Below are 15,135 nucleotides of genomic sequence, written 5' to 3' on the forward strand. Positions count from 1 at the left end.
AACCAGTGAATACTCATAGATTATGTTTTGAACTGGGGCTGTTACCTAAGAAAGGTCTACCTGATGGCTACCTTCTAGGGAGCTCTGCAAACAAACTTCCATGCTGTGTGAGTTATTAATGTGATGTGTTATTTAAATGGACTATGCCATGGCTCAAAGGGAAAGCATGTATGGGTCAGCTGAGGTAGGTCTGATATCCACAGGAGGAAACAGTGATCCTCGCGGTTCGTTTGCATGGAAGATAATCGGGCACCAAGTCAGAATTAATTGCTATCCTTAAAGACTATGCAGCTTTTCTGTGGCATCAATGTAGAAGAGGACCTCTGCAAGCAGTGACGAGCGAAACTGGACTGGACTGTTACTTGAGTACTATCTGGTTGGCACTTAACCAAAGGCAGCAGTGATCTCTAAATTCGGCAGATGGTAGCAGATAGTAGACCAGGATTGCGGACCTTACTGTACTTCGCTCATCAAACACTAAATGTGACCTTTGGTCTCAAACATAACTACAAAGATGCTACTCTGTGTTTTACATATCTCTCTCTCTCTCTCTCTCTCTCTCTCTCTCTATATATATATATATATATATATATATATATATATATATATATATATATATATATATATATATATATATATATATATATATATATACACACACACTGAAAAAAACATAGGTTTCAGGCCCATTATAGTTAGAAATGAGTGATGTCATCAGTAATGTCATTTGAGATGTCATCAGTGATGTCACTGACCATGCCATGACTGATGTAATATGTGATGTCATGAGCAGTGCATTGCGGGGGCGCGAGTTATAGTTAGCTGAACTAACTAGAACAGTGGAATTTCTATGGTTTTGTACGAGTGAAATGTCCAACTAACTATAACTTTCCCCAAAACCTATTGTTTTTTGAGTGAATTTCTAAGGCTTTTTTAAACGCTAATTTCTTACTTCAACGGGCCTGAAAGCTATGTTTTTTTCAGTGAATTTCAAAGGTTTTTTAAAAGCTAATTTCTAACTACAATATCCCCATAACCTATAATGTTTTTTAAGTAAATTTTAAAAACACGTGTATACTTTTTATGGTGAAAATGAATTTAACAGTAGTCTTTTATAACTTATAATTATGGCTCCTGGTTTTATGGTATTTATTTTTTGGGCATTTCTGTCTCTATTTATCCATATTTTTTTTAAATAATTGTATCTGTATTTACCCATATATATTTTGGGTTTAGTGAAAAAATGAATCTGAAATGAGTATATTTCCACATTTATTTGTCTGATAAATATGCTTTTATGGATGAAGGACTGACCGTTTTCAGTCATATAAACACTCTTAGATGATAAACTAAGGGGGTCATTAGGATAGCGGGCGGAAAACCACCCCGACCGCCATGGAGGCAGAAACCAACCGCCCGCCTGCACCGCGGATACACCGGCGGACACATTAGGATCAACCACCACTAAAGACCGACCGGGCCAAACAAAGCCGCCCGACGCGGGCGGTGATGGCTAAAAATCGACCGCGGCGGTCGGAAACGCTGTGGAAAAGCTACAACCCGCCACAAGGACAGCGGACACAACACGCGGGAAATTAAGATAACCCCGAGGGTGTGGCGGTCGGAACCACCGTTACCGACCGCCGTGGTCGCACACAGGAGTGAATGGGAAAAATAGCGGAAGAGCTGCAGCATAGACACCGCAGCGGACAGGACATGAAAAACATGGTGGACGATGCCAAAACACCGCAGTGATGCCAAACAGTGCACAAATAAAATCACTCATGCCCCCCAAATACATAACACACATACAAATAAAACAAATAAAGCAAAAATAAAATAGAAACCCTGGACAACTCCAACAACACAACTGACACCCAAAATCCACTTGGACACACCCACACAGCTGAGTATAAAGACACCCCCTTCACAAACCACAATCCTTTGCAAAATTCTAGAATAGAAGGCCATACCCCACACCTAACAGGAGAGGCAAAAGAGCACAGCACACACACACATCCACCATCACCATCAGCACCACCTTTTCACCAGCACAAATAATAACACAGCACACAACACACCTCACACCTCAACACCATACCCCTGCACCCACACCCCTGCACCCACAAACACCTCAACCATCACACAACAGGACAACACCAGAAATGCCCAAATTCACCGACAGTGAGTTGACAGTCATGGTCAATGAGATTGTAAGAGTAGAGCCACAACGTTTTGGTAGCCTGGTCCAACAGACACCATTAGCCAAGAGGACACAAATGTGGGAAAAGATAGTCCAAAGGGTGAATGCAGTAGGGACCACCCCAAGATCCAGGAAGGAGATCATGAAGCGGTGGCATGATCTCAAGAGGGTTGTTAAGGAGAGGAGGAGTAAGAACTGGATGCTGGCGAACGTGACTGGCAGTGGCCCTTCCCTCCACAGAAAACATTCACACCATGGGAGGAGAAGGTGCTTGCCATACTGCTTCCTGAGAGTCTCACAGGAGTAGCCAGGGGAGCTGAGGCTGGTAAGTACAAACAAATGCCCAACAACACACTGAGAAGTACTTCCTTGCAATACCAAAACACCATTACACTGTCCACCCTCACACAACAGGTAGCTAGCCATCTTGCTTAGGAGGCCTGTATGGGGGAGGGAGTCCTGCACTACCACTCCCAACATGCCCTCTGTCCCACAGCTGAGCAGGATACAGGCCTCCCCCATTCAGGAGCATGTGTCAGCCATTGCACTGCCCACCCTCACCTAACAGGTAGGTAGCCATCTTGTATTGGAGGACTGTGTGGGGGTGGGAGGCCTGATTCACTACTTCCAGCATGCCCCCTGGCCCACACTCCAGCAGCATGGAAGGCTCCCCCACCCAGGATCATGTGTCAGCAATTGCACAGGTCAACAAACAGACTTACAGGTCGGTATCCATCTTGTATTGGAGCAATGTTTGGGGGTGGGAGGCCCTGAATCACTACTCCCAGCATGCCCCCTGTCCCACACTCCAGCAGCATGGAGGCCTCCCCACCCAGGAGCATGTGTCAGCCATTGCACTGTCCACCCTCACCTAACAGGTAGGTAGCCATCTTGTATTGGAGGACTGTGTGGGGGTGGGAGGCTTGATTCACTATTCCCAGCATGCCCCCTGACCCACACTCCAGCAGCATGGAAGGCTCCTCCACCCAGGAGCATGTGTCAGCCATTGCACAGGTCAAGAAACAGACTTAAAGGTCGGTATCCATCTTGTATTGGAGCAATGTTTGGGGGTGGGAGGCCCTGAATCACTACTCCCAGCATGCCCCCTGTCCCACTCTCCAGCAGCATGGAGGCCTCCCCACCCAGGAGCATGTGTCAGCCATTGCACTGTCCACCCTCACCTAACAGGTAGGTAGCCATCTTGTATTGGAGGACTGTGTGGGGGTGGGGGGCCTGATTCACTACTCCCAGCATGCCCCCTGGCCCACACTCCAGCAGCATGAAAGGCTCCCCCACCCAGGAGCATGTGTCAGCCATTGCACATGTCAACAAACAGACTTACAGGTCGGTATCCATCTTGTATTGGAGCAATGTTTGGGGGTGGGAGGCCCTGAATCACTACTCCCAGCATGCCCCCTGTCCCACACTCCAGCAGCATGGAGGCCTCCCCACCCATGAGCATGTGTCAGCCATTGCACTGTCCACCCTCACCTAACAGGTAGGTAGCCATCTTGTATTGGAGGACTGTGTGGGGGTGGGAGGCCTGATTCACTACTCCCAACATGCCCCCTTGCCCACACTCCAGCAGCATGGAAGGCTCCCCCACCCAGGAGCATGTGTCAGCCATTGCACAGGTCAACAAACAGACTTACAGGTCGGTATCCATCTTGTATTGGAGCAATGTTTGGGGGTGGGAGGCCCTGAATCACTACTCCCAGCATGCCCCCTGTCCCACACTCCAGCAGCATGGAGGCCTCCCCACCCAGGAGCATGTGTCAGCCATTGCACTGTCCACCCTCACCTAACAGGTAGGTAGCCATCTTGTATTGGAGGACTGTGTGGGGTTGGGAGGCCTGATTCACTACTCCCAGCATGCCCCCTGGCCCACACTCCAGCAGCATGGAAGGCTCCCTCACTCAGGAGCATGTGTCGGCCATTGCACAGGTCAACAAACAGACTTACAGGTCAGTATCCATCTTGTATTGGAACAATGTTTGGGGGTGGGAGGCCCTGAATCACTACTCCCAGCATGCCCTTTGTCCCACACTCCAGCAGCATGGAGGCCTCCCCACCCAGGAGCATGTTTCAGCCATTGTACTGTCCACCCTCACCTAACAGGTAGGTAGCCATCTTGTATTGGAGGGCTGTGTGGGGGTGGGAGGCCTGATTCACTACTCCCAGCATGCCCCCTGGCCCACACTCCAGCAGCATGGAAGGCTCCCCCACCCAGGAGCATGTGTCAGCCATTGCACAGGTCAACAAACAGACTTACAGGTCGGTATCCATCTTGTATTGGAGCAATGTTTGGGGGTGGGAGGCCCTGAATCACTACTCCCAGCATGCCCCCTGTCCCACACTCCAGCAGCATGGAGGCCTCCCCACCCAGGAGCATGTGTTAGCCATTGTACTGTCCACCCTCACCTAACAGGTAGGTAGCCATCTTGTATTGGAGGACTGTGTGGGGTTGGGAGGCCTGATTCACTACTCCCCGCATGCCCCCTGGCCCACACTCCAGCAGCATGGAAGGCTCCCCCACCCAGGAGCATGTGTCAGCCATTGCACAGGTCAACAAACAGACTTACAGGTCGGTATCCATCTTGTATTGGAGCAATGTTTGGGAGTGGTAGGCTCTGAATCACTACTCCCAGCATGCCCCCTGTCCCACACTCCAGCACCATGGAGGCCTCCCCACCCAGGAGCATGTGTCAGCCATTGCACAGGTCAACAATCAGACTTACAGGTCGGTAGCCATCTTGTATTGGGCTAATGTTTGGGGGTGGGAGGCCCTGAATCACTACTCCCAGCATGCCCCCTGTCCCACACTCTAGCAGCCTGGAGACCTCCCCCACCCAAGAGCATGTGTCATCCATTGCACAGGTCAACAAACAGACTTACAGGTCGGTATCCAGCTTGTATTGGAGCAATGTTTGGGGGTGGGAGGCCCTGAATCACTACTCCCAGCATGTCCCCTGTCCCACACTCCAGCAGCATGGAGGCCTCCCCCACCCAGGAGCATGTGTCAGCCATTGCACTGTGCACCCTCACCTAACAGGTAGGTAGCTATCTTAACTCCTTCTGATGTGTGTGTGTGGTAGACCTGCATCCCGAAACGCAGCAAAAATTGCATGCAATGCATTGACATCCAACATGTATGAGTAAATGATGTTCCTCTGCACTATGAAATTACACACAGTGTCGCCATGAATTGTACTACTGCTGACTTCATATTTGTGTAGTGTACAGACAGTCCATTACATGCAGCTGAGACAATACTTGCACAGTGCCCAACACTGACCATTCCCCATCTACTCCACAGATGATGAAGAACTCACTGCTGAGGACCACACCAACGACCAGCAGAGCCAGTCTCCACCCCGGCACATGGACTCTCAGATTTGGACTCCCAGGACAGTTTGGATGATGAGTTCCAGCCCGGCCCATCTGGTGTGCCACAGACCCAGCGGTCCCAGGCCCCCATCCTCCCCACCACCACATCTGCTGCAACAGCAGCGCAGCAGACCCCTGCTGTCATGGCCTCTGCCTCCACGGGCAGCCACCACCGTCACCACCGCCACTGCCACTACCACTAGTACCACCAGTACCACCTGCAGCACCCTCCCTGTCCCAGGGGATGACCAGCCCACAGCAACTACTGTGGAGGGCAGGGAGAGAGTGCGTGGACCGACAGTGGTGAGGCAAGAGGTCCGTGGTAGCAGAGCAGGTGGGAGGGCCAGGGTCACCACCAGACCTCGGGAGGAGTGGACACCATCCCTGGACCACTTCACCAGAGTAGTGGAGGCATACCAAGAGGTCCAGGGACAAAGTGGCCGGTCGGATGAACTATTAAGGGAGCTCATCCTGCTGATGAGGTCCATCGACAACCGCCTTGGACAGATGGTGGACCTCATGGGCCAGCAAGTGGCGTTGCAGAGGGACAGGCCTGTGTCCCAACCACCCCCTCCTTCCCCTCCAGTTGTGCCGCTGGATGACAGCGCACCATCCTCCCCTGCGCCAACAGAGAGGGACGAGTCCCCTCACGCCGCTGGCCATTCAGCAGGCCCCCCACCGCCAAAAAGATCTAGGGGGCGTCCAAAGAAGAGCCTGGGAGTCGCCGGAGGCATAGCACCTGCCACACGCCAGTCACAGAGCCAGCCGTGATGACAACCCTCTTCCCTACTGCATTGACTGTTTGGACTGTCTTTACCCACATTTCCTTGGCAATGACATCTGTCTGTTGGACTGGGTCACCACATCCATGTGGACTCTACTCTTGCATCTCATCAAACAGGACTGTCAACTCACTGCTCATTCCCCACTGTCATGTAAATATTCACGCACAAATCACATGTCCACTGTCAAAATAAAATACCTGATGCACCAGATTTCGTTTTTAGTGCAATATTTACAATGTTGACAATGTCCATGATGTGTCCAAATGATGTACAGTATGTAGTGCAGGATTTGTCTGTAGCACCTAGGGAGACACAACAGAACAACAGTCAATAGTCTCATTGTGGCATCACAGGCAGAACACTACACAAAACATGCACAATACACCACAGGCATACTACACAATGGGCTGCAGGTGTGAACAAATAGGGTCCAGCATACGTTCACATATGGAACGTCAATGTCACTTTTACCACACACAGGTGACTGAATGTGTGCCTGTCGGTTACATCCGCGCATAGCCCTTCACAACAACAGCAACCACACCACACAATGTACACGTTGTACCTCGTCACCCACCTTCAAGTGAAGTAGCGTTCAATGAGCCGCTGGCGCATGTCTACTCTTTCATCCTCTCCACTGTCCTCATCACTAGACTCAGGTCCTTGAGCAGGTGGTGGCCTTGGTTCCTCACCATCGTCCAGGAGCAGGTACCTTCCCAGGCGAGTATGCCAGTGCACCTCCTGTCCTGTCAAGGCAGCGGAATCTAGACTTCAGCAGGCCAAAAGTCCGTTTGATTACCCGTCGGGTCCTGCCATGGGCCTCATTGTAGCGGATGTCAGCCGGGGTCCTGGGATTCCTGAGGGGGCTCAACAACCATGTCCTACTAGAATATGCAGAGTCACCTGTGAATGACAAACACTCATTGCAATGTTGCACAGCCAGCAGGTAACACACAGCACACCATATCAGTAGGCATACTCACCCATAATCCAAGCACGCTCGGGATGCAGATTCTCCATCATCCGGGGCACCATGCTGTTCCTCATGATGTATGAATCATGCGCCGAGCCAGGATACTTCGCACACACATGAGAAATAGTCATGTCCGCAAGGCACACCGCCTGCACATTGATGGAATGATAATGTTTGTGGTTCCTATATATGTGCTCCGTAGCCTGTGGTGCCACCAGACCTACATGGGTGCAATCGATGGCACCAACAACATGTGGGATGCGCCCAAGGGGATAGAAGTCACCCTTCACGGCAGCCAATTCTCCTCCCCTAGGGAAATGGATGTAGCGATTCCAATAGAGCATCATTGCAGCAAGAACATCCCTCAGCACCATGCTGAACATGGGCTGTGACATCCCTCCAGCGCTAGCCATGGTCTCCTGGAAGGAACCTGTCGCAAAAAGCGGAGTGCTGCCATCACCTTGTATGTGGGTGTGAATGCCGTAAGATAGTGACGGCGAGGTTGCTGGTGGGGCTCCAATACATCACACAGGATCTTCAGTGTTGGTCTGTCCAGGCGGAATTTCCTAATAATTGCAATATTCTCCATGTCCTCCAGCACTGTCAGGTGACGTAGGAGATTTGGCCTCCTCCTAGTTTAGAAGTAAAATAGAAAATGTCAGTGACAACCATCATGAGATGACCACAGCACATACCGTCAATGATGGCATGGAAAAACATCGACTGCCTGAGAGATGCATGGCACACCAGGTTACATGGCTGGCCTTTTGATACACACAGAGGGCACACCTCTCCACTGTCAATACACAAGTGCCACAAACACATCGGAGAATGTGAAAGCGCACATACTGGAGATCACAATTCACATGTGCAGGCAAGGTGCAGCAACATCCGGCAATGTTTTGGACATTACCATGTCTGTATCACACCCATCTGCTGTACCTGTCACACCTCTATGCATCATCTAAACTCTGCACACATCCATCAACACAATGATCACAGTATCAGGAAAACGTTCAGTTGTGTGCATGAGCTGTTGTGAATGCACCAGTCTGATACGATACAATGCAGTGACACAAGCCTTGTCAAGGTCATCACTAACTCACAACGAATTTATTTGTACTACATCATTAACACCAGCTCAAGAGTGTGAAGCACCATCAGCCATCTAATGCATAACTAACATGGCAGGGACCACAGACCAAAGTGTGTCACACTGAAAGTGCGTCCACCTGTGGATGACATGGAAGTATGGCATTGTGTGTACAATGATGTGCCCTTCACCATGTTGCTGCTGTGTACTTATACAGTGTTCAGGATTGACATAACTGTTATATGGGTGCGTGAGGAGCACTCCGGATAAACTTGTTTGTCACTTTTATAGACTGGTGCTGCGATTAATAAGGGTAGTCACTCCTTGTTCAAAATTATAAGTTATGGCAGGTTAACACACCTACCTAGGCGCGCACTGTGCACTTGTTGTTTGTACACCTTGACCGTTTCAAAAAGAAATTTCCTTCAAATACTAAACCAACAAGCTATTAACTTTTTTAATTTGTGTACTTCATTATTTACTATGCATTGTTTTACACGATATTGATTATTTCATCATATCAACATATACAATGACATTATAAATGCATTTTAAATCATACATATACATCATTTATTTGTTTTCATTCTTTGTCTGAACATTGCAGCTTTCTTATTCTGCCCTATGCATTTCGGTACACATGGGTACCTTCATCAGGGGCCAGTTTCTGAAAAAATAAACAATAGGGAAATGTAAATGTATTGTTGTTAATAGGAAGCCCATGGGTGTAATCTGATGGATGTGTCAAACCCTACCTGTGTAATCAGATTAATGTGCTCGAAATCTGAAATCAATAAAGATGGAAAATGTTGAGGAGAGACTATTCATGTTTACTCATGGAGTATTATTACTGATGGACTAAGAATGCTCACTGTCTCATTTAGTAAATAAGTGGTAAAGCTTACCATTTTTTTCACTCTGTTTTGCTTTAAGAAAGCTATAAAAGTGAAATAATCATGGTGATGAAACTCTGTCTAGCGCCCTATTATACATCCGTTTAAATGTCCTATTGGACTATATAAACTATTAGTCGAACATACCTGAACGTAGTCAATCTGTTAATGGTCCTGTAAAAATATGAGTATGGCATTTAATCACCTCATAAATCAAATTGCTCCTGGTTAATGGAGGCCTGTGGACTGTATGTACGTACCTCAATGTTCAAATAAACGCTCCGAAAGGTAAACGAGAAGGATCGAAAACGGCATCGTAAGATTTTACCATTGGTTTAAACAAGGACTCTAAGGTTATAAGAAGACTCGTTTGCCGCTGTTACCTTTAGCCGTGTCTGTTGCCGTCCGTAATGTCTCACGTGTGCAAAGTCGCGTTCTGCTTCGTCGCCATTCCCTACGTGATTATACAAGGATTTCCCGACGCTACACCGCTTTAAACATAAAAAGCGGACTAAGAATACTATGTTGTCAAAAATGGTGCTTTATACGGACGCCATGCTAAGCTGGGTAATGATGTCGCTAGCGACATGGTAAAAGATACTATTTACGTCAACACCCAGCTTATAACGTAATATAGTTTGATCTGACCACATACCATAAGATCAGATGTTAGATCCCTATTTAATATCAATCATTAGTACAATATTAGATGCACATTATGATTGAGCTTTTGAGTGCGTTTTGGTATTACAGGAATAAACATCTGGATGCGCAGAATATTAATTTTGTTTCTTATTTTCGTTTTTTCACGTATCATACTACCGTAATAAAGCGCGGGATTCACAATTCATTTAATAGAGTCGGGTGTTGACGTAAATAGTATCTTTTACCATGTCGCTAGCGACATCATTACCCAGCTTTTCCGTCTTTATTGATTTCAGATTTCGAGCACATTAATCTGATTACACAGGTAGGTTTTGACACATCCATCAGATTACACCCATGGGCTTCCTATTAACAACAATACATTTACATTTCCCTATTGTTTATTTTTTCAGAAACTGGCCCCTGATGAAGGTACCCACGTGTACCGAAATGCATAGGGCAGAATAAGAAAGCTGCAATGTTCAGAAAAGAATGAAAGCAAATAAATGATGTATATGTATGATTTAAAATGCATTTATAATGTCATTGTATATGTTGATATGATGAAATAATCAATATTGTGTAAAACAATGCATAGTAAATAATGAAGAACACGAATTAAAAAAGTTAATAGCTTGTTGGTTTAGTATTTGAACGAAATTTCTTTTTGAAACGGTCAAGGTGTACAAACACCAAGTGCCCAGTGCGCGCCTAGGTAGGTGTGTTAACCTGCTATAACTTATAACAGGATTGACATAGCCATTAATGGTCATGAAAATAGCTGTACCAACCGCCTGTCCCCGGCGGTGTGACACCAGCACCACCCCTTCACAAGTGCGGAAGCCATTGGCATATGGACATGTGTACATGGCGGTGGGCATGTTCCGCCACAGGAATCGCGGTACCAACCGCCTATCCCAGGCGGGTGACACCAGCACCACCCCCTTCACAAGTGCGGAAGCCATTGGCATATGGACATGTGTACATGGCGGTGGGCATGCTCCGCCACAGGAATCGCGGTACCAACCGCCTGTCCCCGGTGGTGTGACACCAGCACCACCCCCTTCACAAGTGCGGAAGCCATTGGCATATGGACATGTATACATGGCGGTGGGCATGCTCCGCCGCAGGAATCGCGGTACCAACAGCCTGTCCCCGGCGGTGTGACACCAGCACCACCCCCTTCACATGTGCGGAAGCCATTGGCATATGGACATGTGTACATGGCGGTGGGCATGCTCCGCCAGCGTGTAGGCGGTCATTGGATGCATTTGAATGATGCACCATCTCGGTAGCGCTCCCCGGGCACCCGCGGTGCATCACCGCAATGGAGCATTGCCTACAGCCAATGGGAGCGATGATCGCGGTGGCATGATTCACATTTGAAAAACGCGGAAGGTGTCCTCCGCCACAGCGGAGGCGGTCATTGGATACATTTGAATGATGCACCATCGCGGTAGCGCTCCCCGGGCACCCGCGGTGCATCACCGCCATGGAGCATTGCCTACAGCCAATGGGAGCGATGATCGCGGTGGCATGATTCACATTTGAAAAACGCGGAAGGTGTGCTCCGCCACCGCGGAGGCGGTCATTGGATGATTTTGAAAGTGGCAGACCTGGACAACCAATTGGTGCTGCTTTGCAGCTTACAGACGACCCCAGGGGCTATAAGTGTGTGGGAGTGAGCCTCACATTTCCACTGCTCACAGAGCCTGCTTCCTGGGACCCTCTCCTGCTGCTACCTCCTGAGTCTGCTGCCTGGGACCCTCTCCTGCTGCTGCCTCCTGAGCCTGATGCCTGGGACCCTCTCCTGCTGCTGCCTCCTGAGCCTGCTGCCTGGGACCCCTCACCACTCACTTCGGCCACAGGTGTTCCATGTCCACAGGGATGGCAAGGACAGAGAAGATCTGTGCCAGTCCATTCACCAGCGAGGAGCTAGAGGTCCTTGTGGACGAGGTGCTGGCACAGTACCCAAGGCTGTTTGGTGGTCCCAATGTCGTGGTAAGTCACCATGAAGGTAGCTGTCGGGCAGGGGGGTGTCAGACGTGTGGTTGTGCTTCTGCAGTATATGCCTGAGGGTGTGGGGTTGTGTCAAACACTGTCCGACAAACTGTCTCCAGGGAGAGGGAGTGTGTGTGTGTTACAATGTCACTCTTTGCCATGCCTGCTCCTGTATGTGTGAGTGGGGAGTGTCACATTGTCAGATATACAGAGCCACCAAATGTTTGCCATGTAGGTGCCAGGACAGTAATTGCTTGTGTGAGTACTTCTGTGTGCCCCTGTTGTCTGACTCAGTCTGACCCAGAGAGTCGGACCAGTGGCTGCCCACACAAACGAAAAACACCACCAGACTTACATGTTCCTTGCACCAGTTCCTTCCCACTGAATATTGCATATGCCACATCTTTGCCCTGTCTAATTGCTGACTTACACACTTCTGTCGATGCATATTATGCTGATGCATCTTGCATTTGTGAGATTATCCAGAACCCTCTACGCCCCAATGTGTGCATGCAATCACATCTGTGTGGGCCATGCAAAGTGCCCTTGTGAGGGGTCCCCCAGTTTTGGAGGGGGGGAGGTTACAATATGTCCTGGGTCTGGGTCTTGCTACTGTACTGATAGATGTTGGTACCTGAAATTGTGGAACTGGTCATTAACCCTTCTTTTCTCTCATACATGCAGCTCAAGGTAAACCAGCGTAAGGCCGTGTGGAGGGCCATTGCGGCAAAGGTGCGAGCCCTGGGGGTGGCTGAGATGATATTGGAGATGCTACCACGCACAGGGCGTTTGGCACGGCGCAGCGTGACTCCAGTGATGGCCCGCATCTTGGCAGTGACTCATCCAGACCTGTATGCACGTCTGAAGGAGCATGGCAAGCAAGGCAGGGCTGGTGAGTATCTGGGAAGAGTGACTTTTGCTTGGAGTGGATGCATGTGTACAGGGCCTGTGGCAGCGGTGAGCCATGCAATGTGCGTGTGTTTCTGTGCTGTGCTGTGTCATGTGAGTGGCTGATGCGATGTGTGCTTGTATCAGGTATTGTACCACCCTGGCCTTACTGAGCAGATACTCCCTGCTGTACTTTCCCATTGCCAGATGTGTTGGCCTCCACATGGTCATTCAGCGGTGGGATGGTGTGGGTGATCTATTATGGGGTGAACAGCAGTGTCCACTTGCTGAGTGTGAATTCATGTATGCCGACTTTGCCTGCACCATGATCGTTCGTGCCCCAACATCTGCAAATAATGTGCCCCAGAGTACGAAATGATGCTTGCTATGGACTACGTGGCATTGGGGACTGTGATGTCCTAATAGGTGTGTGTGTTGTTCCCTCCTGTTCCCTGAAGGTCAGTTAGTGGTTACAAGTGTTGTACCCTCATCGTGTCCCAAGTTGTGGGCAGGCCAAGTTGTGTGTGTGGCACACTTCATGTACGGGCAGGGTGTCATGCTGTGTGGCATCAACATGGCTCACTCATAGCTGATATTCAGAATTGCAGGTACTGTTGTGGTCTATGTTGTCTGTAGCTGCACAGTGATTGCAGGGTGTGCTGGTTACCATGTACATTTGGACTCTCCTGTACTGCATTGCTTTAAATTCGTGTGACCAGATGATGACACTTACACAACCCTGTATCTCTCTCTCATGCAGAATCACAAGAGACCACGGAGGAACATGAGCCACAAACCGGTGGTGGCGAGAGTAGCACTACAACTGCAGCGGAGGCAAGTGACACAGAGCCCACAAGCGCATCTGAGGGGGACAGAAGTATGCAGGAGGAATCCGTGGCTGAGACTCAGAGTAGCACATCATCTGATGCCAGCGGGGCTGCATCCATGTTGGCAGGTACAGGGGATGGGGAGTCTGCATCATCATCTACAACCCAACGGCCAGTGCCCAGCCTCCCATCCACTTTCTCTGGTGCTGCCCGTATCCATGTCACTAAGAGGGGAGGAGTCACAATCACACCTGGCACGGCTGCCCCTGCACCTGTCCCCCCTGCTGCCCTCACTGCAGAGTGTGTAGAGCTCCTGCGCCAGCTCTGTGTGGGCCAGACCGCCCTGCTCAATGCCTTCAGTGGCCATGACAAGAAATTAGGCCAGGTGGTTGCATACATGGAGGGCCTACACTCTGACGTGGGTGGGCTACACCGTACAGTCCAGGAGTTGTCCTCCACAGTGACGTCAGCCCTTCAACAGGCACATGCTCCCATTGCAGCGCAGGTGCCTTTGTCCATCCCCCATTCAGGGGCCACTTCAGGTGACAGTGACCACGGTTCGCCTGCGTCACCAAAAAGATACAGCACAAGGAGCACACAACAGACACAACCCAGGCACTCCCGCCCACAGACACCATCCCCACTGAAGAGCGGGGCCACCCCACAATGCACAGACAAGAGCCAGTCAGGGAAGACCAAGGCTAGGCGATCAATGAGGCAGACATCAGGCTTACATGCCGCAGAGGCATCACCAGCAAAAGACTCTCCTGTTACTGAAACTTCACACAGACCTACCCATGCAGTGTCTGTGTCCACTGAGGAGGTGTTGCATATCAGGGGTACACGTAGGAAGAGCACAGGGACACATCTACCCACCACATATACCCCAATTCCAAGTCAATTGAAGCAGGTGGAGGAGGGCACTGTAGAGACCACCCCTGGCAAAAAGGCAAAGCACGGCACTGTAGCCACCACCCCTGGCACAAAGGCAAAGCAGGACACTATAGACACCACCCCTGTCACAAAGGCAAAGCAGGGCACTATAGACACCACCCCTGTCACAAAGGCAAAGCAGGGCACTGTAGACACCACCACCCCTGGCACAAAGGCAAAGCAGGGCACTGTAGACACCACCCCTGGCACAAAGGCAAAGCAGGGCACTGTAGACACCACCCCTGGCACAAAGGCAAAGCAGGGCACTGTGGAGACCACCCCTGGCAAAAAGGCAAAGCAGGGCACTATAGACACCACCCCTGGCACAAAGGCAAAACAGGGCACTGTAGGGGATACACCAGGCAAAGAGGGGAAGGAGGTCCTGAGGCGTAGCCAGACCAAGCGTTCCGCTGGATCAAGCACATCACCAGAGGTAGTGCCAGTGTCTGTACCTGATGTGGGACAGTTGGTGTGTGTGCCTGTTGGTTCATCAACATTTCCCATCAA

This window comes from Lissotriton vulgaris, chromosome 7 (assembly GCF_964263255.1).
Source record: "Lissotriton vulgaris chromosome 7, aLisVul1.2, whole genome shotgun sequence".
Taxonomy (NCBI): domain Eukaryota; kingdom Metazoa; phylum Chordata; class Amphibia; order Caudata; family Salamandridae; genus Lissotriton; species Lissotriton vulgaris.